Genomic DNA, 27137 nt, shown 5'->3' with positions numbered 1-27137 from the left:
CAGGTATACATCCACAGACTGTTAGTATGAACCCAGTCAGACTGAAACAATGCAGCTGCCATGTGTGTGTTTCCTTTAATTGCTCAGATGAACAACAATTTAAACACGCAATAGTGGTGTAACGTAACGTGGCCTGCCTTTCTTTCTTAATTAAGCTCTTTAAAATCCCCAAAATACATTTTGGATTTGTGTTGAAACAACTCACTCTGCACTGGGTACATTAATAAGGGCAAACAGAAAGAGACTGATTAACAGGGTGGTATGCAGGGCGAGCAGACACGCATACACGTACACAAACGTGTACGTACAGAGACACAAACACACTCACACAGCTGTCCAGGTTTTGTTGTGGCTTGAACTACAAAACAATATTCTGCTTAACGACTTTTGCAAATTGGACATTACTCTTTCGGAACACCCAATGTTCAGTCCAGCTACCAATCATGGCTAGCGTTGAACCACATACACTGCAACAGCAGATCAAGCTAAAGTACACCATTAAATGAACATGGGAACAAATATTTGGCTGCAATGGCAAAACCACTTCTTAAATTTATATCGCAGTTGTTGTTGAAAAAAAATACTATGTGGTCACAAAAGATTTCTCGTGTGAAAATCCTGTTCTGAAAGTAATGTGATTGAATTAGAAAAAAAAACTGGAACATTTTCCCAAACATTGCATTATGCTGTTCTCTACGACATGACATTAAACACAGTTTAATCTAAGCTTCAAATGTTTACATTAATGTCACATAAATATAAACATGACTAGTTAGGAAAAAGCTTTGGAAAATGAAAATAATAAAGAATATTATTCTGTACGAAACACGCACTGTCCCTATTCTGAGTCAATTATGGATTATGACAAAAGAACATTGAAGTACCCCCCATAACATAGTGTTGTTCTCCTTTAGCTCTAGACAACTGTGGCCCTGTTCCTTGGGCCTAAAACATGTCACTGCCGCATTCTGCTCTCATGTCAGGGAACAACTCCTAGCAACAGTTACCCAAGATACAGCCTTTTGACTTGCTCTGTAATGGCATCTAGGGTCTACAAGGGAAGTGGCACTTTGCACACACTGAGTTGTTTGCTTTGCTGAATTCCCATGACGGTTAGAAAGTGGAGTCATGTTTCGGACAAGAATAAAACTAGCTTTGTTTCTGCTCCGTTGGTCAAAGGCTCTGAAAATAGTTACAGCTTTTCAGCGTTTATTACCAATGTTTTCACACATCACTAAAACAAAGTAGAGTGATGGGGCTCAGAGACTTTTTCATCAATGCTGATTAAGTATTTTGTCTCAAAACACCAACTAAAATGCTAACTATGTGCAATTACATTATACTGAAAATCTAAAGGAATTTACCAGTCAAAGTTTGGACACACCTACTCATTCAAGGGTTTTTCTTTATTTTTTTACTATTTTCAACATTGTAGAATAATAGCGAAGGAATCATGTAATAACCAAAAAAGTGTTAAACAAATCAAGATATATGTTATATTTGAGATTCTTCAAAGTAGCCATATATTTAGATTTGTTTAACACTTCTTTGGTTATTAGATGATTCGATATGTGTTATTTCATAGTTTTGATGTCTTCACTATTATTATACAATGTAGAAAATAGTAAAACATAAAGAAAAACCCTTGAATGAGTAGGTTTGTCCAAACCTTTGACTGGTACTCTATAAATAAACATTTAAAGAAAGTTTATGAAGGTGTGAGGAGAATGCTCGGAGGAAATGATCTTGAGCAAAGATATTAATGAAAATATATGTATTTTTTACTTTTTACCTTTTTTTCTCACCAATTTTGTGATATCCAATTGGCAGTTGCAGTCTTGTCACCTCGCTGCAACTCACATATGGACTCGGAAGCCAGCCGGAAGCCAGCCGCACCAATGTGTCTTAGGAAACACCGTACAACTGGCAACCATGTCAGCGTGCATGCACCAGGCCCGCCACAAGAGGCGCTACAGCGTGATGGGACAAGGACATCCCAACCAGCCAAGCCCTCCCCTAACCCGGACGACGCTGAGCCAATCGTGCCTTGCCTCATGGGTCTCCCGGGTTGCGGCCGGCTGCGACACAGCCTGGAATCAATGACCAATCAGTACCTTGACCACTAGGTGTGGAAAGGACAAGTGCTTGTGAGCACTCTGTTCTCGTGCATGGTGATGTAGTTGCTGGGGTTCTGGAACAGGGTCTGAGCTGCGGTCTGGTGGACCGAGGAGTCCTTGGACTTCAGTTAACGAACGAGGGGGCAACGGCCTCCCCAAACGATACCCTGTTACTGCCGCACATGCAGCAGCGGGCGACTGCCTCAGCCAGGTAACGACACAGCTTATCATCAGTCTGTAATACAGAGAGAACAAGACATCAGACATCTATGGGTGCATCTCAAATGGTACCCTATTCCCTATTTAGTGCACTACTTTTGACTAGGGCCTATACTATGAATACTACTCAATAGAGCTTGTTTACAGGGATCTCAGAACTATTAAGTTACTTTATGATAATATAATAGATAGTCCATTTATAATAGGACTGAATATTCCCAGTAAACACTAATTGAGAAGGATTATAGGTATTTTATGTCCTCCTTCATTGAGATGCACACACTCGCCAGTACCTCTTTGTTTTTTGATTTCAGCAAATTAACAATCAGTTCCAATCCACCGACAAAGGAGCGCACCATTTCCCCTACATCCTAAATGTCAAAAGCCTGTTATTAGCTTGGCGCTCTCAATCTGTAAAATAAAGGGAGCAGAATTCAGTGTAATGGGCAGGGAGGCAAGCTGGGGCATTTGAGCAGAGCAGAGAAAACGAAAGATACACACATGCTAAGGAAAAATAAAAAGCCTTTTCATCAGCCTTAGCAAAAATCAAAACCCCATCAGTGCCAGTCAGCCCAATCGGAGGTAATGTGAGTAGCCATGGTTCTGTCCTGCTTTCCGCTCCACGGAAAGTGCCATTGTCAATACGGATGGGCTGTGTGGTGTGCCAGTAGCTATTCCACATCAAGCACGCCAAATAGGTGAGATAGGTTCTGTTTGTTATAAAAAGCCATTTACAGAAATCAACAGAGTAATTTGGGGGGGATTTCTTGCCAAGTAATACGAGGGCCAAGGGAAACTAATACTTCTACAGCAGACCTATCTAATGTCAGCTTATCCATTTGGATGATGAGTTATTTGGACTTCCTTTTCTACCCCTCCATGTAGGTTAGGCCAACACTGTTCAGTACACTAATACTCAGAATGCCTACAGATGTTCTATCTTCATTTGATCACGCTGTTGTTGCAGAGAATTTTCCTGTGCAGCAGGAAATGCTAATTGCAGTGTATTCAAGGTATAAAAAGACTTCTAAAGTTTGAAATTTCCACTTTAAAATGTCAGATTTGATTTATCCCATCGAAAATGTATCAACCCATACAAAAAGGTCCATTAATTATAATCCACATAATAGTTCACATTTCCTGTTGCTGCAGGATTATTTTCCATCTGTGAGAAACTGGTCAAATTAAGATAGCACATCTGTATCTAATGACCTTTCCATGTAGCCTACACTGTTCAGAAAAACAAGGGACCGGAGTCAGTCACAAAGGAACTGAAGGAGTCAGTGTGGTTCCCTGACCGTTCAGGCCAAGCTAGCACCATAGACCCTGATTTGAGTTCATGGGCACCAGTAATGGGCTGATACCACAGGAGTCTCAGACACTTATGGGGCTACCGCTGCTGGTGAGCCTCTTTCAGAACCACCTCGGACGCAGCCTTCATTGAGGCTTGGCAGATGGGGATGCTTTTTAAATAATACATCAACATAATCGTCACCTAAGGGCGGAACATACAGCATCAAAGGTGCTGTAAAGTACTTAAGTAAAAATACTTTAAAGTGCTACTTAAGTCATTTTTTGCGGTATCTGTACTTTACTATTTATATTTTTGATTACTTTTACTTTTACTTCACTACATTCCTTAAGAATATTATGTATATTTTACTCCATACATTTTCCCTGACACCCAAAAGTACTCAATACATTTTGAATTCTTAGCAGGACAGGAAAATAGTCAAATCCACACACTTATCAACCTAACGTCACTGGTCATCCCTACTGCCTCTGATCTGGAGGACTCACTAAACTCTCATGCTTCGTTTGTAAATTATGTCTGAGTGTTGGAGTGTGCCCTGGCTTTCCGTAATTAAAAAAAAACAAGAAAAAGGTGCCATCTGGTTTGCTTAATATAAGGAATTTGAAAGTATTTATACTTTTACTTTTGATACTTAAGTACATTTTAACAATTACATTTACTTTTCATACTTACGTATATTTGAAACTACATTTTTTCAGACTTCCTCAAGTAGAATTTTACTGGGTGACTTTTACTCATGACAGTTGGGTACTTTTTCCACCACTGAGTATCAAGGTGTCATACACAGCTACTGCCAGCCTGTAATGTCTCGATTAATATGGAAATAATGAACCAAGATTATGGAAAGCGTATAATTAGAGAGGGCAGAATGATAATTGTCATAAAGCACACTCCATCTACATCTCCATCAACATTATATCGCCATCTATATGACATTATTGCCTCGGTGATTAAGACCTTTAAAACCTGTTTTGGATAGGGGGCAGTATTTTCACGTCCGGATGAAAAGCGTGCCCAAAGTAAACTGCCTGTTACTCAGGCCCAGAAGCCTGTTACTCAGGCCCAGAAGGATATGCATATAATTGGTAGATTTGGATAGAAAACACTCTAAAGTTTTTAAAACCGATAAAATAATGTCTGTGAGTATAACATAACCTATTTGGCAGGCAAAACCCAGAGGACAAACCATCCAGGAAATTTCAATTGGGTTTCTATGGGAACCTAGATTTCTGTGGCACTTGGTTGCAGTTCCTATTGCTTCCACTAGATGTCAACAGTCTTTAGAAATTGGTTGATGTTTTTCTTTAGAGAAATGGAGAAGTATGGCTATTCAGAACGAGGGTCGAGCCTAGTGTATTCTTTTGTTTGGGGCGGGCGACCTGAAACTCGCTACATTTTCATTTTAGCCACAATTGAACACAGGGTATTCCGTCTTAAACTTTATTGATTATTTACGTTTTAAAATACCTAAAGATGTATTATGTTTGGACCAATATTACAGGTAACCTATTAGATAAATGGTAGTCATGTTGGGCGAGTTGGAACTGGTGCTTTTCTGAACCAAACGCGCCAAATAAATGGACATTATAACGACGGAATTAATCGAACAAAAGTACCACTTGTGATGTTTATGGGACATATTGGTGTGCCAACAGAAGAAGATCTTCAAAGGTAAGGCATGAATTATATCGTTATTTCTGAGTTTTGGGTCATGCCTGGTGGGTTGAATTATGATTGTCATGAGTTTGTTTGATGGGGTGCTGTCCTCAGATAATAGCATGGTTTGCTTTCGCCGTAAACCCTTTTTGAAATCTGACATGGTGGCTGGATTAACAAAATGTTAAGCTGTATTTTTGTGTATTGCACTTGTGATTGTATGAAAGTTAAATATTTCTAATAATTTACTTTGAATTTCGCGATCTGCAATTTCACCAGATGTTGTAGCCAGATCTGTAGCCATGAAGTGCTTTGAAAGCTGGTCATGGCTCACATCAACACCATTATCCCAGAAAACCTAGACCCACTCCAATTTGCATACCGCCCCAACAGATCCACAGATGATGCAAACTCTTTTGCACTCAACACTGCCCTTTCCCAACGGGATAAAAGGTGATAATAATGCTACGTGAATTCTCATTGACGTGGCTGTAGAGGAACAGGTTGAGAGCTTCAAATTCCTTGGTGTCCACATCACCATCAAACTATCATGGTCCAAACACACCAAGACAGTCATGAAGAGGGAACAACAAAGCCTATTCCCCCTCAGGAGATTGAAAAGATTTGGCATGGGTCCTCAGATCCTCAAAAGGTTCTACAGCTGCACCATTGAGAGAATCCTGACTGGTTGCATCACTGCCTGGTATGGCAACTGCTCAGCCTCCGACTACAGGCACTAAGGAGGGTAGTGCGAACGGACCAGTACATCACTGGGACAAAGCTTCCTGCCATCCAGGACCTCTATACCAGGCGGTGTCAGAGGAAGGCCTAAATAATGTAAAAGACTCCAGCTACCCTAGTCATAGACTGTTCTCTCCACTACCTCACGGCAAGCGGTACCGGAGCACCAAGTCTAGGTCAAAGAGGCTTCTAAAACAGTTTCTACCCCCAAGCCATAAGAGTCCTGAACATCTAATCAAATGGCTACCCAGGCTGACTATTTGCATTGCCCCCTATTTTACGCTGCTGCTACTCTGCTACTTTATTATCTATGCATAGTCACTTTAATAACTGTACCTACATGTACATATTACCTCAATTACCTTGACTAACCAGTGCCCCTGCACATTGACTCTGTACCGGTACCCCCTGTATATAGCCTCGCTATTGTTATTTTACTGCTGCTCTTTAATGATTTGTTATTTGTATTTTTTTTTTTTTTTTTTTTCTTAAAACTGTATTGTTGGTTAAGGGCTTGTAAGTAAGCATTTAACTGTAAGGTCTACACCTGTATTCGGTGCATGTGACAAATAACATTTGATTTCATTTGAATAATCATAATCCCCTCCCTTTGGAGGTTGTGTGGGGTTGTGCTCACTTGTAAAATACATTTACATCTCAATGGGACTCACCTTGTTAAATAAAGGATAAATAAATCAATAACCACACCAGTTAACCACAATCACACTAGCCTCAATGTGTGGCCTATTTCACAAGGGACAAATCAAATCAAATGTTATTGGTCACATACACATGGTTAGCAGATGTTAATGCAAGTGTAGCAAAATGCTTGTGCTTCTAGTTCCGACCATGCAGTAATATCTAACAAGTAATCTAACATTTTCACAACAACTACCTTATACACACAAGTGTAAAAGAATGAATAAGTATATGTACATATAAATATATGAATATATGGATGAGTGATGGCCAAACAGCATAGGCAGGATGCAGTAGACGGTATAGAGTACAGTATATACATATCAGATGAGTAATGTAGTCTGTGGCATTAAAGTGGCATTGTTTAAAGTGACTAGTGATACATTTATTACATCCAATTTTTTATTATTAAAGTGGCTAGAGATTTGAATAGTAGCAGTCTGATGACCTTGAGATAGAAGCTGTTTTTCAGTCTCTCTGTCCCAGCGTTGATGCACCTGTACTGACCTCGCCTTCTAGATGATAGCAGGGTGAACAGGCAGTGGCTCGTGTGGTTGTTGTCCTTGATTATCTTTTTGGCCTTCCTGTGACATTAGGTGGTGTAGGTGTCTTGGAGGGCAGGTAGTTTGCCCCCGTTGATGCGTTGTGCAGACCTCCCTACCCTCTGGAAAGCCATACAGTTGCCGTACCAGGCGGTGATATAGCCCGACAGGATGCTCTCGATTGTGCATCTGTAAAAGTTTGAGTGTTTTTGGTGACAAGCCAAATTTATTTAGCCTCCTGCTGTTGCCTTCTTCACCACGCTGTCTGTGTGGGTGGACCATTTCTGTTTGTGTATGCCGAGGAACTTAAAACTTTCCACCTTCTTAACTACTGTCCCTTCAATGTGGATAGGGGGGTGCTCCCTCTGCTGTTTCCTGAAATCCACGACCATCTCCTTTGTTTTGTTGACGTTGAGTGTGAGGTTATTTTCCTGACACCACACTCCGAGGGCCCCCACCTCCTCCCTGTAGGCCGTCTCGTCGTTGTTGGTAATCAAGCCTACCACTGTGTCGTCTGCAAACGTGATGATTGAGTTGGAGGCGTGCATGCCCACGCAGTCATGGTTGAACAGGGAGTACAGGAGAGGGCTGAGAACGCACCCTTGTGGGGCCCCAGTGTTGAGGATCAGCGATGTTGTTTCCTACCCTCACCACCTGGGGGCGGCGCGTCAGAAGTCCAGGACCAAGTTGCACAGGACGGGGTCAAGACCCAGGGTCTCGAGCTTAATGATGAGTTTGGAGGGTACTATGGTGTTAAATGCTGAGCTGTAGTCGATGAACAGCATTCTTACATAGGACAGGATTGCAGGCAGTGAGGAGTTTTGAATGGAGCCTTCTAGCTCTGACAGACCAGGGGTCAGAGACATGGTGGTGTTTCTCTCTCCGCTCCCCTCAGATGTGGTGCCAGAAGACGAGCAGTGTGTGCCGGGCCAGAACCAGGGCCAGGAGCTGACCACCCCTCCGCTCCACTCTGCCCCAACAACACACAGCACAGGAAGCATTTCCTCAGGAATACTGATGATGCCACGACTCACCAGCAACAGGGGAAGAGCTTCTCAAGCCACCAGCTGTGAAAGACTAGTGAGGATCCCTTTCATGGCCTGGACAGAACCCCTGATCCCTGAAAACCGCACCATTATGAAGCTACACACGTAAGGCCCATGTAATCCTGCTGTCCCTTTCCCCAAAGATAAAATGAAATAGAATACACATTATCTGGTCGGTGTGCGTGATGTAGCCTAGACCCGAGGGAGAGGTAAGGAAGTGGCACAGCACTTCCCAAGTGGCACAGCAGAGTAGTTTGCCCTGACCCTCTCCAGCAAGCAATCAGGCTCCTACTTCCATATGCTGCTATATGGTAGGCTAATATGTTAAATAAAAAATACACCATTCACTGCAAGTTGCCCGTGTCCTGGCAAATTATTGATGCCCTTCATTACATGAGCAGCAGGGCAGGTTACATCCTTGATTGAGGGAACAAAGCTAATTGATTGATTCACTGCAAAGCCCCAGCTGACTGCCTGCATGCAATAATGACTGGGGCTTTACTCACAGCAGAGAGCTGGCCAGGCAAGCCAGGCAGGCCGGTAATGGGGCGTACTGTTCCTGAATCCTCTATGTGTCTAAATGTGTCTGAGGACGAGTAGAGGTATGGACTGGACTGAAGCATCCAACAGCTGCATTTACACCGTGATTCTCTCAAAATTCATTGTGGAACTGCTAACTAAAACCACATGGGGATTTTATCTAAATAACTACTACTACACCAAGCAGTGTCGAATTCCCCTCGCTCTCCTCGACGGGCAAAACCCTGCACTGTTTAGCTCTTGTCATTGACCCTGTCTCAGAAATCAACCAAAGAGCATGTTCATGTATTCCTACAAAAATTGGCACTGTAGAGTCCAGACAAACATTGTCAAACTTTGTTAGCGTTCAAATAGTGAGTTGAGCTGCGGCCGGTCCTCCTCTTCCATATGGTTGCCATATATCATTTTTGCGACACTTCTGAGCCAGAAAAATTCCTTCTAGCGAGTGAAAATCTCCCTCACCTTAACTGAGACACCTGCCTGAACTGGACCCAGTGTATCTGTTTAAACAGACTGTTCGATTGACATCCTGTTTACGTTAATCATGTCGATAATCTAATAGAACAATGTTCCATTTGTATTTCTGAAAAAATATACAACAGCTCAAGGGGGGGTTTGACACAGTTATATTTCAGCAGTTCTATATGAATGCAATAGACTGTGGGTACGTCCCATATGGCACCCTGTTTCCTACATAGTGCACTACTGGTCAAAATAAGTGCACTATATAGGGAACAGGGTGCAATTTGGAATGCAGAGTGTATATGCATGCTATACAGTCGGACCTAATGTTGTGAGGACTGTACATTAGAAGTATGTTCAGCAGCCTAGATTGGATAAGCAGCATGGGGTCACAGGAGACACGGCCTGCCTGGCACCCTGCTCGTTGTGTAAGAAGAAACTGCTGCTGGTTGTGTGACACTGTAACTCAGAGCATGTTGAGAGAGGATTTTCAACAGAGGAATCAGAACATGCCACAGGATATTACTCCAAGTCCCTGCCTGCCTGCCTGCCTGCCTGCCTGCCTGCCTGCCTGCCTGCCTGCCTGCCTGCCTGCCTGCCTGCCTGCACTGTTTCCCAGTTCACCAACAAAGATCAGAGTATTCTGCTTTATATTAGTGGAGGGTTCATGTAAGCCTATAGCGACACAGCACTGCCCCTGCTACAACCTCCCAACACCAGATTGACTTTAAAGCTGCAATATGTAACTTCATTCTCATTGAAAGCCAGTCTAAGAAGCCAAAGATCTGTTCTATCTGTGATATTTCTATGCTTCCCGGTTTTTAAGTTTAGTTTTTGAGTCTTTTACATTCGATTTTGTACACCAGCTTGAAACAGCTGAAAATACAATATTTGTGGTTATGGAAAATATATTTCACAGCGGTTTAGATGGTACAATGATTCTCTACACTATACTTGCTTGTTCAGTCACATAAACTCCAAATTAGGCAAACTAGAATTTTTGCAACCAGGAAATGGCGGAGAGATTTCTGCATAGTGCATCTTTAAGGACAGAGAGCCTTGAGGAGGCAGACATGATGATATAACAGGCTGAACAGTGACAGAGAGAGGGATCCAAACACGATAAACATGATAAACATATTACAACAATGATCAACTTGCAATATAACAACAACTTTTATGGCAAAGACAAATTTGTTGTTGAGCAGAATTGTCATTATAATTAAAAACAAATGTGCTACTGTGAGTGAAAACAAAAAGTTTGGTACTGTACCTTTGCATTTTCAATGCATGGACAAATACCCCATGCACCACTGGCCTGGACATCTGGATTTGGGTTTTTCAAGAAGGACCAAAGCAGGCGCACTCCATCCAGACGGTCAATGATCCTGTTGAGGAAGAGAAAAAGGAGAAAATAGAGAGAGAGAGGGAAGGTAGAGAAGGGAGAGAGAGACACAGAGAGAGGGAGAGAGAGAGAGAGAGAAAGTGAGAGAGAGAAGAGAAATAGAGCGAGAGAGAGACAAAGTCAGATAAAGAGAGAGAAGAGAAAGGAAGAGGGAGAGAGAGAGAAGAGAGAGAGAAGAGGAAGAGAAAGGAGATTGATATTACAGTGGGCACAGTCAGTGTTATCTGCACCATACTTTCATAGTTAAGAGGAGCATTTGAGAGCTTCTCTTTCTCAGAACTGGCTGGGCTGGTCTGTGCCATACAGTAGCAGTTTGTCCAAGTCCAGGCCCTGAAAACCCATCACAGGGCAGGATCAAAGGTATCAGACATTTAGCTGAATGGGTTTTCAATCACAAACCAACCTTCACCAGTCCAATTCGGTTTCCACCACAGCTCTAAAAACCCGCTCTCTGTCTCGTCTTGTAAAGTGAATCTCCATGAGAAATCACTGACCACCTACGTGATGGTAGGCCAAAGGTTAACTGGTGTAGATTCATGTATAGTGAGTGAAGTCCATACAGATATTTATTTATAGAACCAAAACAACATTATGCTGTACGGTGGGTAGTTCAGGGGTACTTCTTTCCAAATCAAACAGAGCCAGTAGACAGATCTCTCTATATTTCATTGCGTCTGAGTTGAAGTTTACTTAAGCATAAGCCATATTTCATGCTGCGTACATGACTGTAGTTAAGGCTGTAGTCAGGGTCTGGGAACCCAAAGAATTACGCCACAGTGCGCCAGTTGTCTGGTATAAATAACATGTAACGTGTTTCCCATGTGTGCTTCCACCAACAAGGCCGACATTGAATGCTGTCATAATTAATTAAACACTCCCTAATCACGGTATCTCCGTGACTGCAAACGAACGAGCACTCATCAGAAGAAGTCCCCTGCGCCATCTGTCTTCCGTTTGCGCATAAATCAGTCTGGGGGATCATAACATAAGATTCCAGTCCGTAGGGCCTCCTAAATCAAGCCCAACAACAAACTAAACTTCATCAAGTGCCAGAAAAGTACTGTCCTCAGAAGAGCAGGTATGAAACACGTTAGCATGAAGGAGACAACTGACAGTTTGGATGAGGGATGGAAACGGGGAGACCACAAAGTCTCAAGCACAACGTGTGCTCTTTCTTGTAAGTTACAGAAAGTACTAGGCGGGATTGTAATGTGATATTTTCCTGTATTTGAATATTTACTTTGTCTATGATTTCATGAACCTATACAGTGCAATAGCTTAGAATAAAAATAAGCGAATAAAATAATGAGTTACTTATATATAAATATATATATATATATAGGTAGTCTTATCGATAAGTTTGTTTTGAATAGTTGTCACGCCCTGACCGTAGAGAGCTTTTTATGTCTCTATTTTGGTTTGGTATGGGTGTGATTTGGGTGGGCATTCAATGTTCTTTATTTCTATGTTTTGTGTTTCTATGTTTTGGCCGGTTATGGTTCTCAATCAGGGACAGCTGTCTATCATTGTCGCTGATTGGGAATCATACTTAGGCAGCCTGCTTTGCCACCTTAGGTTGTGGGATGTTTTTTTTGTTTGTTTGTGAGCTCTGTGTAGCATTCAGAACGTGATGGTCATTGGTCCTTTTGTTGTTTTGTTTAGTGTTCAGTTGAAATAAAGTATGAACACTTACCACGCTGCATCTTGGTCCACTTCTTCCGACGAGCGTTTCAATAGTGAGCGTTACAATAGTAACCCTTCCAACAACCAAAAAATGAAAAAATCGCGTTCTGGAAAGAACATGAAAAAACATGCGTAAGTCAGACATGGCTTTCGGACACATATGAAGTTTCACATATGTTATTTTTTCACATAAACTCAGTCATGTGGTTTCCCAACAATTTCACAGGTGATATTAGGGTAGCATACCTTCCTAGTAGCCTAGTGGTTAGAGCGTTGGGCCAGTAACCGATAGCTTGCTGGATCAAATCCCAGAGCTGACAAGGTAAAAATCTGTAATTCTGCCCCTGAGCAAGGCAGTTAACTCACTGTTCCCCAGGTGCCGAAGGTGTCGATTAAGGAAGCCCCCCGCACCTCTCTGATTCATATTTCAGTTGAATACATTCAGTTGGAAAACTGACTAGCTATCCCCCTTTCACATGTGTGCTTTGGAAACTGGCAGGATTAGAACCTGGGGCTCCCACAGGAGAAGCCAACATCTTGGCCATTCAACCAAGAGGACCAACAAACACGTCCGACTCATGTCAACTACACTTTCACATGTGTATTTTCACACTGCAAATCCAATTTTCGCAACTGCAATTCATGTGAGGTGAAAGCACGCTTTTCTTCTCACATGTGAAAAGGTGGTGTTAACATGTGAAAACAGCTATAAATTTAATACATGTGAAAATATGGTTTCAACATGTGAAATTTAAGCTCAACATGTGAAAACACCTATCTCACATGAAAAAAAGCTATTTGTGTTAATTTTTTTGTAAGGGAACAACTTATTTTCCTGGCCATGTGATCCTGCACCAGAAAAACAAAGCCAAACAAAGCCAAGTTAACTGACATGGATTTTGCGCCTGAATTTGGAGCACCAGACTTTGGACCACAGACAAACAGACATCACCCTGTAGTCCAGTAAATCATTGAGACAATAGCAGGCCCTGGCCCTTAATCTGAGAACCAGCTCTGACCATACGTGGTCTGGAGCAGGAAACAATCAAATGTGAGCTATGTTAATTGCTCAAGCGAACTACTGTACACACAGGTCCTCAAAATAAGTCACTGCCACAAGACATACAAAAAGCACTTGTGGAAATAATGACTTTCAACTAAATGTGAATGCAAAATGACAAGGCCTAAATATACATTCCATGTGAAAACATGGACCTGAATGAATGGGTTCTGATGTAACATTCTGCCTGGGCTGTGTGTTGAATGTCTTCAAGAAATTAGGCTAGGTAGCCTAATTGCTGAATGGCCTTATTTCTTCACAACAACGTTCTGCACTTTTTATTGCACCACTGTGGTTCTGCTTATCATAACCATATTACTTTTTCCTGACAATGGCGTTAATGGCTTGCCTAACAAAATGAATAAGTTATTTATTTGCGTCCAGTGTTAATTAAGTAAGGGTCTTGCCGTCTGTAACAGCCTTGTAAAAGCAATGAAATTCAGATGGGACTGTATACTGTACTGTTTGCAGCATTTGGGAGCATTGAAACCAAATGAGCACATACTGTAGTCTAGAAGCAGGACTGGACTGTACGTGTTCAGTGTTTGGTTTTACAGCCCTGAGGGCTTGGATGGCTGAAGGTATGCTACCCTGACCAGCCTAGCACCATGAATGACCACAGAAGTACAGTAAAACTGTGGGACGCGCCACCACAACCATATTTATCACAGCAGGGTCAATAAACAAGGCTTTTAAAAGTGTCACTCAGCTGAAAAAGAACATGAAACATTAAACCTACCTGGTAAAGATGAATGATTAAGATCATAGCCTTACATTATCATTAGGACACATGCCAAGTGGTGTCATAACACTGTATGTCAACAACATTATTAGAACCAATTATGATCCTGAATGGCCGCTAATAACAGAGGTTATGATACATTTTGAAGAGCTTGCAATGACATTGCAGTGCATTAAAAACAAGGTGCTTACCACCACTGTTGATCATCTGAACTGGGTGGGTGATTTACACCACATAATTAAATATATGATACATCTCTATGACTTACGCCATGTTCTCTGGCTCTGTGGTGCAGGCCCCCACAGCCTTGGTGACGTTGACCAGCAGAGCCTGGGGCTGGATGCCTCCACATTTCCTGATGGTGGCCCTGTTGGCAGGTTTCTGGGCCTTGTACTCCTGGAACCTGAGGGAAGGCATAGCACCAGGGTCAATCAATCACTTTAATCTTTATATAGCCTTATATGTTATATGCTGCTTTGGACATACGTGTATGGACTTGAAGAATAGGACAGTGATAGACATTTTAAATATTTGAGTCACATAATTCTCAATCATAATCAATATCCTGTTGATCAATGGTTCCCAAACTTTTTATAGTCCCATACCCCTTCAAACATTCAACCTCCAGCTGTGTAGCACCAGGGTCAGCGCAATCTCAAATGTTGTGTTTTGCCATAATTGTAAACCTGCCACACACGATACATACGATACATTTATTAACCTCTTTGGGCTGAGATCCCGCTAACGGGATCGATATGAGACAGCCAGTGAAAGTGCAGGGCGCCAAATTCAAAACATCAGAAATCCCATAATTAAAATTCCTCAAACATACAAGCATTTTACACCATTTTAAAGATACACTTCTTGTTAATCCCACCACAGTGTCCGATTTCAAAAAGGCTTTTACGATGAAAGCAAACCAAAACAATCATTTTAGGTCAGAGCCAAGTCACAGAAAAACACAGCCATTTTTCCAGCCAAAGAGAGGAGTCACAAAAAGCAGAAATATAGATCAAATTAATCACTAACCTTTGATGATCATCATCAGATGACACTCATAGGACTTCATGTTACACAATACAGGTATGATTTGTTCGATAAAGTTCATATTTATATAAATAAATCTCAGTTTACATTGGCAGTAGTTCCAAAACATCCGGTGATTTTGCAGAGAGCCACATCAATTTACAGAAATACTCATAATAAACATTGATAAAAGGTACAACTATTATGCACGGAATTATAGATACACTTCTCCTTAATGCAACCGCTGTGTCAGATTTCAAAAAAGCTTTACCGAAAAAGCACACCATGCTATAATCTGAGTACAGTGCTCAGAGACCAAAACAACGCAAACATATATCCGCCATGTTGTGTAGTCAACAGAAGTCAGAAATAGCATTATAAATATTCACTTACCTTTGATGATCTTCATCAGAATGCACTCCCAGGAATTCCAGTTCCACAATAAATGTTTGTTTTGTTTCGATAATGTCCATCATTTATGTCTAAATACCTGCTTTTTGTTGGCGCGTTTAGCCCAGTATTCCAAATTCATGACGCGCGATCACTAGGTGCAGACGAAAAGTCCAAAAGTTCGATTACTGTCCGTAGAAACATGTCAAACGATGTATAGAATCAATCTTTAGGATGTTTTTAACATAAATCTTCAATAATATTCCATTCTGAGAATTCCTTTGTCTTCAGAAATGCAATGGGATTCAAGCTAACTCTCACGTGAACGCTCGTGGCCAGCTCGTGGCTCTCTGGCTGACCTCTGACTCATTCCCCTCTCATTCGCCCCCACCTCACAGTAGAAGCATCAAACAAGGTTCTAAAGACTGTTGACACCCAGTGGAAGACTTAGGAAGTGCAATTTGACCCCATAGACACTGTGCATTCGATAGGGAATGAGTTGAAAAACTACAAACCTCAGATTTCCCACCCCCTGGTTGGATTTTTTTCTCAGGTTTTTGCCTGCCAAATTCAAACAGTTTTAGAGTGTTTTCTATCCAAATAATAATATGCATATATTAGCAACTGGGCCTGAGTAGCAGACAGTTTACTCTGGGCACCTTATTCATCCAAGCTACTCAATACTGCCCCCAGACATAACAAGTTTGTAAACATAAGAATGAGTGTGAGTTTTTGTCACAACACGGCTTGTGGGAAATGACAAAGAGCTTTTATAGGACCAGGGCACAAATAATAATAATCAATAATTTTGCTCTTTTTTTCACCATCTTACATATAAAACCTTATTTGTTCATCAAAAATGAATGAAAATGAATAACTCGCCACAGGTTAATGAGAAGAGTGTGCTTGAAAGGATGCACATAACGCTGCAATGTTGGATTGTATTGGAGAGAGTCTCAGTCTTAAATAATTTTCCACACACAGTCTGTGCCTGTATTTAGTTTTCATGCTAGTGAGGGCAGAGAATCCACTCTCACATAGGTATGTGGTTACAAAGGGCATCAGTGTCTTAACAGCACGATTTGCCAAGGCAGGATACTCTGAGTGTAGCCCACTCCAGAAATCTGTCAGAGGCTTCTGATTAAATAAAATTTTCACAGAACCGCTTGTTGCAATTTTGATGAGGCTCTCTTGTTCAGATATCGGTAAGTGGACTGGAGGCAGGGCAGAAAGGGATAACAAATCCAGTTGTTTGTGTCATCAATTTTGGGAAAGTACCTGCGTAATTGCGCACCCAACTCACTCAGGTGCTTCACTATATCACATTTAACATTGTCCATAAGCTTGAGTTTGCACACAAAAAAAATCAAACAATGATGGAAAGACCTGTGTGTTGTCCTTGTTAATGCAAACAGAGAAGAGCTCCAACTTCTTAAACAATTTTGTCCCGCACATTGAAAATAGTTGCAGAGAGTCCCTGTAATCCTAGATTCAGATCATTCAGGTGAGTAAAAGCATCACCCAGATGCAAGCAGTCAGACAAGTGAAAATGATGGTCTGTAAAGAAAACTTTAAGCTTGTCTCTCAATTTAACAAAAACGTGTCAATACTTTCCCCCTTGATAACCAGCACACTTCTGTATGTTGTAAAAGCATTACATGGTTGCTGCCCATATCATTGCATAGTGCAGAAAATACACGAGAGTTCAGGGGCCTTGCTTTGACAAAGTTAACCATTTTCACTGTAGTGTACAAAACGTCTTTCATTCCCTTGGCAGCAAGAGCCTCTTGGTGGATGCTGCAGTGTACACAAGTGGCATTGGGAGCAACCGCTTGCACTCGCGTTACCACTCCACTATGTCTCCCTGTCATAGCTTTTGCGCCATCAGTACAGATACCAATATGAGCAGCAGCTACGTTTGGCTACATACAGACCATTAGTGGAATTCCCACAAGAGAGTAACGGTTAATGTGTCACACCCTGACCATAGTTTGCTTTGTATGTTTCTATGTTTTGGTTGGTCAGGGTGTGATCTGAGTGGGCATTCTATGTTGGATGTCTTGTTTGTCTATTTCTATGTCTGGCCTGATATGGTTCTCAATCAGAGGCAGGTGTTAGTCATTGTCTCTGATTGGGAACCATATTTAGGTAGCCTGGGTTTCACTGTGTGTTTGTGGGCGATTGTTCCTGTCTCTGTGTTTTGCACCAGATAGGACTGTTTTAGGTTTTCACACGTTTGTTGTTTTGTTAGTTTATTCGTGTACAGTTTCTTTATTAAAGTACAATGAATAACCACCACGCTGCATTTTGGTCCGCCTCTACTTCACCTAAAGAAAACCGTTACATAATGTGATTGGATGTCAATTATTTGATTAGGCTACCTGTATTTGACATTGTGTTGTTATTTCGCTGAATACTCATTTTAATTTTATTTTTGGCAGTGAAACGAGGCTACTCAGACGAAGAGAAAACCTCACACAAATGTTTAGCCATGTTGGATTTATTTTTATTTTTAAATGTCTATGTGAATCACATTTTAATTTGGAGTACCCCCGACAGCATTGCGCATACCCCTGGGGTACTGTAGAAAGTGTCCAAGGTCATTTGGTTTTGGTCACGATCCACCCAAATATATTCTGTGCAAGTAAAACAGTAATGAACGGAGCGGCTGCCAAAGCTAACTTTGACTGATTTAACGTAGAAAAACAATGTTATTCCTATGGCCGCCACTGAAGTGTTATCTGCAGGTCACTCATACAGTAGAATTACCTTGTAATTGCACACATAACTTTTGATAAATGGATTGCGAGTCATGTCTATTTTTGTTAAACCGATCCCAGCTTGCGTAATTACGATGGCAAAAGGAACATAACACAAAGCTTCCCGAATCAGCCCCTCATACAAACAGAGGGCTCCACACAAGTGGAAGCATTATTAAAGCTTGTCAAAAGACACAGGAACCACAGAGAGGCTTCTGTGTAGCAGCTTTATGATTGATTGTTTTGCTCCATCTCTTTTTGTAAAGAGATCTGTTACAGTAACACATTCATTCAAATTCGTGGTGCAAAGAACTTGAATGCTGCCTGCCTGCCCTTTTATACCACAGCCAGTTAGTTTTTAAGAAGTAATTTCAAGGACCACGGGAAAGGAAGAGACCCTCCAAGACGCTCAATGGGGATCATAAAGGGACTGGGAGACTTTCAGATGGATACATTCTAATGCTTAATGTAGAACAGAAAATTGTACTCACTTCAAAATGAAGGCCTGAATAGGCCTTGGGCTCCGGTGAGCAATTTTCTGTAGATAGAAATGTGAGGCAAGAAAGAAGTATCATTACGATACATAATTATGGTCTGTTCATCATAGACTCTGGAACAGAGGTAAGAGAAGGAGGACTGGATGGATAGTCAGTAATTGTATCTGAACCACACAATCTTGACCTCAAACATTATTGTGTTGGCAAATACAAATGAGTTTTGGCAAGGAGCACTTTCCATTGCAAAGTTATTCCCTCACTCTTTTGTTACAGAGCTTAGTTTTACAAAGCGTTTGTGTGTGTCCATAACACCAAAGTATATATAGTTCGAAGCGGACACATATCAATGCACCTATAAACCTGCTTTTAAATCTGCACGAAACAACGGTCCAAAACATTCCTAGTGCGAGACGGAAAGATTGAAAGGACTTTTTTATGAAGGCATTTCATACACATAGGCTATAGGTCTAGTCTCCCTCCATATTGCAGGCCTTATGAAAATGTTAATCTCTGGACATCTAGACGATGTAAAGCTTTGAAACAAACACACTTAAGTTATGAAGGTAATTATATTTTTAACCGTCAATCATCTCTCCTTTTGATGCATCATTAATCAGGCAAATAGCTAACAGATGCTGCTTCTTCTGGATTTCTGGTCTCCCTACCCACATCTCAGGCCCACATCCAAAATGGCACCTTATTCCTTATTTAGTCCATTATTTTTGACCAGAGCACTATGGGCCCTGGTCAAAAGTAGTGCACTACATAGGGAATATGGTGTCATTTGGGAGGTAACCTTTAGGGCCCTCCTGTAACATACAGCCAGGCCATGTTAAAGATAACTCACAAAAAAGCCTGCTGTTTGCTATTGGCCACAAGGGCTTGTTTAAGTTGTTCATGTACTACTTGTGAATACAAAAAAAGGTCAACCATATTCCAAAACGATTTTTGCCTCAAAACAACACTCGGCCCATGATTGCTTCTGAAATGAACACATGCCCTGAACAACTCTCCCTGAAACTCTCTATTACCGTATGCAGCCTTTCTTGCTTGACAGTAATGGCTTGGTCATTTTATTCCAAGCCTGCGTCTGACCTTGACATTTTTATATGTTATTCAAATAATCCTGAGAGAGTAAAAAAAAACTCAGATCCACTCGCAGATGTAAGTGTGTATTAAAACACTCAGTGCTATACTCTGCATCACGCTGGTTTCCTCTCTTCTCTGCCTGCCTGGACAACCCACGGCCACATTTCTACCTTTGTTCACACCCAACCCCTTGAGCCGTCCCAAAAACTAAACTAAGCACAAACGCTACACAGGAAAGTAACTGTTAAATCTCTCACTCTCACTGACTGGATTCCTTAGCTATTTATCACATCCCCACTTAATGAGTGTGAGGGCACCCTTCTGAGAGGTTTGATGTTTGCTAATGAAGTGTCACCCAATTGTGGTTTTGTATGCGATTATTGGTATCATTCTAATCATTGCTATTATTATTATTATGGCCCTTTTTGCATAGCAACAGTGTTATGAGTAATTACGCTGCGGCAAGCAGCCTGTAATGGGAGCAAGTGCACGGAGGTGCCACATTACTCATTGCCAGTGCAGTTAACTTGTTTTATCGCCTTGCCAGGCTGGACTCTGAAGGGCTCCCAATCTCTGCCATTTTTTTAATGCAGCAGAACTGGACTGAATATGAAGGCTTGTTTAGTAGCCAAAGGACTGAAAGGCAGTCTGAAAGGTTCACTTTGTTCCCTGAAAACCCATACTGTATAAATTCTTTAGTCTTTACAGCTAAATATGTTGCCAGCCAACACTCCTCTTTCTATGCAAACAGAACATACACTTTTGTTTATGACAACAACCACTGGTCCAGTTGTCCATCATGAACTTGGCACCAGGGATAGTAATCTGCACATGCTCTTTCCATGACACAGACTGACCAGGTGAATCCAGGTGAAAGCTATGATCCCTTATTGATGTCCCCTGTTGAATACACTTCAATCAGTGTAGATGAAGGGGAGGAGACAGGTTAATGAAGGATTTTTAAGTCTTGAGGCAATTGAGACGTGGATTGTGTATGTGTGCCATTCTGAGGGTGAATGGGCAAGACAACATTTTTAAGTGCCTTTGAACGGGGTATGTGCCAGGCACACTGGTTAGTGTGTGTCAAGAACTGCAATGCTGTTAGGTTTTTCATGCTCAACTGTTCCTGTGTGTATCAAGAATGATCCACCACCCATCCAGACAATTTGACACAACTGTGTGAAGCATTGGAGTCAACATGGGCCTGCAACCCTGTGAGCGCTTTCGACGGCTTGTAGAGTCCGTGCCCCGACGAATTGAGGCTGTTCTGATGGCAAAAGGGGGTGCAACTCAATATTAAGAAGCAGTTCCTAATGTTTTGTACACTCAGTGTATAGCCACCAGTTTAAAAGAGAGGGTTATTGGCATACTTCTGTAATGGGATCGTTGTTTAATTGAATGTGGCAACAGGCACCTGCTTCCAGTTGGGAAGACTTAACTTAGACTCTAAAATGTAGGATATCATTCTGTCAGTTATGAAATATGAGTTAGAGAGTGATCGGTGTGAGTGCTACTGGGCCCTCTGCAATTTTAAATCCTTACAGGGTTTTTGAGTCAAAGGCTAGACATTTCCACATATCTTAATTCATCACATATTTTTTTTAAACACTTTTTAAATATATAAAAAGACAGCCTTATCAGTTTGTCGGCATCGTTTCTGAAAATAAGCCTTGAATTTATTAAGAGGTTACCGTGGTATAAATGAATGCATATGGCTTGTATTGTATGTCCCCCGAGTAGCCCAGAGTAAGAAAATAAATACAGCTAAATCAATTTCTTTTTTAGCAACCGTCAACAGCTGTCAGGGCACGATTTCTGTCCGTTATTTCTTTTTAGGGGAAATGACTAACATAAAAAAAATTCAGACGCTAAATAAAGCTAGCCAGGAAAGATTCCAGAAAGTGTCACTGTTGAAGAGAACTAAATGACAACTAAGTAGGCATTCGTAACATGACAAATGTTTTAAGATTCTGTCAGCTTACATTATGAAGTAGTACTTTTTTAAGGCAGCTTTCTCTCAGTCTGCTTGGCCATAGTCAATACTAATTGGAGGAGAGCTGCTTCAGACTAACACCTTATTGGGTGTCTATAAAATCAAGACTTTACTTCATCTTTCGTTAACAGTAAAAAAGAGCACATTCCTCCGGCAAAAATTCATGTAAAAGATCAGAGATAATAGAATCTGTGGCAGAACTACATTTTGCCCAAATAATCACTTTGACCAGACACAACGTAAAGGATGAGATGTGACAACATTTGGGAGTGAAACATGTGAGACAGCAATATGAACAAATGAGAGGTCCTGCAATAACACAACACGTGATTGCAGCCCTTCGACCCTCATCCCAACTGCTGTCGGCTTTCCACTGGAACGTAATGTAGACCTATCTGCCCAAACTATCAACTTAGCTCTCTAAAACACGGAAAACACTTGCTCACTACGCTAGCAAACATATTTTCAAAGTATTCCAAGCACCTATGGCTACCCATTCAATAAATGCTGAGTCAAATATCTCTGTACTTCTGCGTGGGGGGGTTTGTCAAAGTCAGGGCTAGACCCCACTACAGTAAATAATATTTAATAAATGGGATCACAACCAGCAAACACACAGTTTAACTCTGGTGCTGGTTAGGCTCAAATCTGAGTGGGGCTGGAGTGATAATGAAGGGAAATAATAAGGGGGCTTAACGTTACTTAGCCACGTTCTCCATGCTGATGGAGCACTTCCAGCTGGCCCCTGTGGTGGCGGCCAGGAGCTGCTTGTTGTCTGCCTGGCTCAGCAGAGTCACCAGGGACTGCAGGCCCTCGTACTGACGTACCAGGTCACGGGGAAGCTTGTCTTCCACACACTAACAGAGACATGGAAAGACAGGCAAAATATACAGCTTTTTGGGGCAATTAGTACACATCTCAAAACGATGATGGACCTATTTTTGGAAGTTCTTTGCCCTAATGCTTATGCATTGTTCACATTCCCAGCATCAATGTACATTTTTGCTTGTTAATGGGTTCATTTTCAATGAGAATAGGTATGGACCTAAGACAGGAATTTAACTGGGGGGGGGGGGGGGGGGGGGGGGGGCATAGGACCTGAGGCATAGGTTTTTCACAAAGTCCTCGATCATGCCCTCAGTCTGGATGGCAATTCTGTAACGTAAATTACGTAAATTAAAGTGTAGGGAATCAGAGACAGTGTTTTGGGTTCCAATGATGAATCACACAGTGGTTATCTTCAGGGTGGCACTCCATGCCTTAATCTGCTGAACATGCTTCCCACACCATGGGTGCACCCAAAATGGCACCCTATTCCCTATGTAGTGCACTTCTGTTGACCAGAGCCTCACAGTGAGCCCCTCACCTCTAAGGCACACTCCGGCAGGGTTCCCACCACAGGGATTAGTGTGTTCTCATGGGGAGACTTGAGCAGGCAGGCCAGATGAGGGATTCCCCCAGCCTTTGCGGATGGCCTCCTTGTTCCTGGTGCTCTTTCTGCAGCTCCAGAGGACCAGTGCCCTGCAGCGAGCCACCTCCACGCCTTTCTCCTGCTCCTTTGTCAGGGCCACCGAGTCAGGCACGCAGTCTAGTAACTCCACCTGGGAACACGTACACAGAGTCAGACACACACACACACACACACGCACACACACACGCACGCACATGTAACGGTTTTGAAACGGCTAGCTTAGTTAGCAGTGCGCGCTAAATAGTGTTTCAATCAGTGACGTCACTTGCTCTGAGACCTTGAAGTAGTAGTTCCCCTTGCTCTGCAAGGGCCGCGGCTTTTGTGGAGCGATGGGTAACGATGCTTCGTGGGTGACTGTTGTTGATGTGTGCAGAGGGTCCCTGGTTCGCGCCCGGGTATGGGTGAGGGGACGGTTTAAAGTCATACTGTTACACACATACATACACACACACACACACATACACATACACACACACACAGAACATGTACACACACAGAGCACAACACACACTCGATGATCCAGTGTGTATCAAATACAATTTATATCAGACATTGCGAAAGTAATGTCAGATTTGTTCAGTGGATATGAAATCCACAGGAGATGCTGTAATGATAGCTGTGGTTTCCATTGACGCAATGTATTAAACGAGAATAACAAAATAGTTGGCCATGGTCAGGTGCATAATTAAATCCTATTACCGTGGGGTCTGAAAGAATAAAAAAAGAGACTCAGCATGTGGAAAAACAGCAGGTCTACGTGTTGATGTTACGATATTGAAATGCCAGAGTGCCCCTTTATGACCGTCAGCCTGTGTGTCAGGGCTGTGCTAATCCATAGTTCCTGCACGGCCACTGACACAGAGCAGGCAGAGCTATTACACATGTTATGCAGTTTAAAGGTGGTCTCAGTCTGTAGTTTAGCGTGAAGTTAATCTCTCCTCTGCAAATGACTGCAATGAGCACATCCGATTTGGTAATTGACATAAATATACAAGGCCCACAGGCTTTAATCACAGGTCGCTCTGTCAATAAACATCAACTCAGGTCCGAGGATGTCAAAGGACATTCTATCTGTTTCCCCCTGACTGACTTTGATGTTTGTCACATGAGACCAAGGAAAGGGGGAATGGAGGGTGGGGACTATCAGGGAACTTAGTGTATGGAAACTCGAGGGAGCTAGAAGAGCCAGTACTGTGAGGAGTTTGGTTGGGCTGTGCTGTGTGTTGGTGTGTAGTGGAGGAGTAATTCTGTGCTGTGTGTTGGTGTGTAGTGGAGGAGTAATTCTGTGCTGTGTGTTGGTGTGTAGTGGAGGAGTAATTCTGTGCTGTGTGTTGGTGTGTAGTGGAGGAGTAATTCTGTGCTGTGTGTTGGTGTGTAGTGGAGGAGTAATTCTGTGCTGTGTGTTGGTGTGTAGTGGAGGAGTAATTCTGTGCTGTGTGTTGGTGTGTAGTGGAGGAGTAATTCTGTGCTGTGTGTTGGTGTGTAGTGGAGGAGTAATTATGTGATGTGTGTTGGAGTGTAGTGGAGAAGTAATTCTGTGCTGTGTGTTGGTGTGTAGTGGAGGAGTAATTCTGTGATGTGCGCTGTTCTGTAGTGAGGGAGTTATTCTGTGTAGTGCTGTGCCATGTTGGCCTATGTTGTGCAAGTTTGCGCTTTGCTGTGCTACAGTACAGTATGTGATTCCAAATTGGCTCTGTCGTGGGTTAATTAAAGCTGGCAACAGCAGCAGGGCTGTGAGTTCAATTCCCGCATGGGTCACACATACAAATATATTTATGTGTCACTGTCAATGCCGACAGTTGTGCAAGTCTCTTTGGATGAAAGCGTCTAAATGGCATTATTATTATGTTCCCTTGTGCAAGGCTATGCTTTGCAGTACAGTATGTATTTTACAACCATTACTCACCAGTCTCTTGATTCCTCCGTGCTGTCTGACTGTCTTCCTGGCCCGTCTGCCCTTCTGCGGCCAGATATTTCAGGTCATTGTCTGGGGAGTCAGCAATAGCCCGGCGGATCTGACTGCTACGACTGATCTCCTTCAGAATCTTCAGAGAACCTAAATCTAAATCAAACACACAGATGATGAGTCAACAAAGCATATCTCTTTCAATCAAGCAAACATTTTTGGGGCCTATATTAAGAAGAACTGTGAAGCCAATGGAAACAACATGAGGTACATCTGTCAACAGGAGCACAAATAAAGAGAATTGTGTAAACCCCCAAAACGTGCCACAGTTTCTGAAGAGTTTCAATATAAAGGCATGCTGTATAAAAAAGCACCCAGGCATCTCATTAGGTCTATTGGAGTCGAATTGATATCCTGTGTCCTTAAAGGCACCGGGCCTGCCTGCTCAGGCCTACAGTCAGTATACTCTTTGTATCTGAAACACTAGGCTGGCACACACAGCACAGCTCTGTTCCCCCCGCCGAGCAACCAGGTCCGCTTGGCAGGGAGCAGGGACTGGGAGGGCTACTCACTTTGCATTTGATTTCTTCTGTATCCAGCAAGTTAATGAGGACTTCAAGGCCACCTACATCCCGGATGGCCAGTTGGCACGTCTGCTGGGCTAAATGAAAGTCCCTCATGGAGCACAGAGCAATCACAGTGGCCGTCTGGTTGCCTCCCTGAAATAATAATGAAAACAAGGCACCAATGAATGAATGAAACCGCAGACAGAGAAAATAAGAATTAAAGAGACATTTAGAAAAGGGAAAACACAGTGTCTCCCCTCCTGCCATACTTTTCTCCCCCTGTCTTTTTTTCCTGACTCTCACTGGCTTTAACCATGCCTGGTGTGGCTATGTTGTTTGCCACAGTTTGGTAAGTGTTTAGCTTTGTGACACTGAACACTGGTAGAGATAAACTATCCGATACAGAATGGTACTCTGACCACTAAGCTGCCTGCAGTCAGACAACCATAGACAATGACCTAAATTAGAGATTAAAGAGAAAAATGAGCATCGAAATGATGAACATAATAATGAGTAGGCACTTCAAAAGACTCTGTTTTGACAGTTGCTATACACACACACATTAACTCAAGGCTTGTTTCTAACCAATTAGCTACTTAGTAACTACTACTAAGCAAACAAGTGGTTTGGGGGTAGAAAATATTTTCTTTGATTTCACTAGAAGTGCCTCAATATATGGGCAGATGTCGGTTTATTGCTTCTTAGGTGCAACATACAAAACAATGTACAAATGTAAAACAGGTGACTTGGGGTCATTCTCCTGCCATTCTCGGTTACTTTTTAGTCTGCATTGTGTTTTTTCGTTGCATGGTATTGTGTTTTCATAGTCAGGTTTCAAGTTTGAAATGTCACGTGCACAAGTACAGTGATGATTTTTATTTCTTGCAAGCCCTAAACCCAACAATGCAGTAATCAATCAATAAACAAATGAGAAATAAAAAGAAGAAATAAGAAGAATACAAAAAAAAGAAGATACTGTATATACATGATCCGTTCCAATATTTGCAAGGGGCCAAGATGACTAGGCAACAGGGTGTATGATGAATAGAGCATCAGCAGTGTAAATGATGATTGAATGTGAGTGTGCGTGTGTGTAGAGTGACTAGAGTCAGTATACGTGTGTGTGCATGTTATGCGTGTGTGTAGAGTGACTAGAGTCAGTATACGTGTGTGTGCATGTTATGCGTGTGTGTTGTAGTGCCAGTGTGCGTCA

The 27137-nt window shown here is 42.1% G+C and overlaps 1 pseudogene; it reads right to left on the bottom strand.

Moving 5' to 3' along the window:
• LOC115131070 (outer dynein arm-docking complex subunit 2-like) overlaps positions 1-27137 on the bottom strand; it is a 71267-nt pseudogene that overhangs the window by 13127 nt on the left and 31003 nt on the right.

Source organism: Oncorhynchus nerka, linkage group LG6, assembly GCF_034236695.1.
Source record: "Oncorhynchus nerka isolate Pitt River linkage group LG6, Oner_Uvic_2.0, whole genome shotgun sequence".
In the NCBI taxonomy this organism is placed as follows: Eukaryota; Metazoa; Chordata; class Actinopteri; order Salmoniformes; family Salmonidae; genus Oncorhynchus; species Oncorhynchus nerka.
The sequence above is the reverse complement of the archived record's forward strand: the minus strand, read 5'-3'. Positions and strand labels throughout refer to the sequence as shown.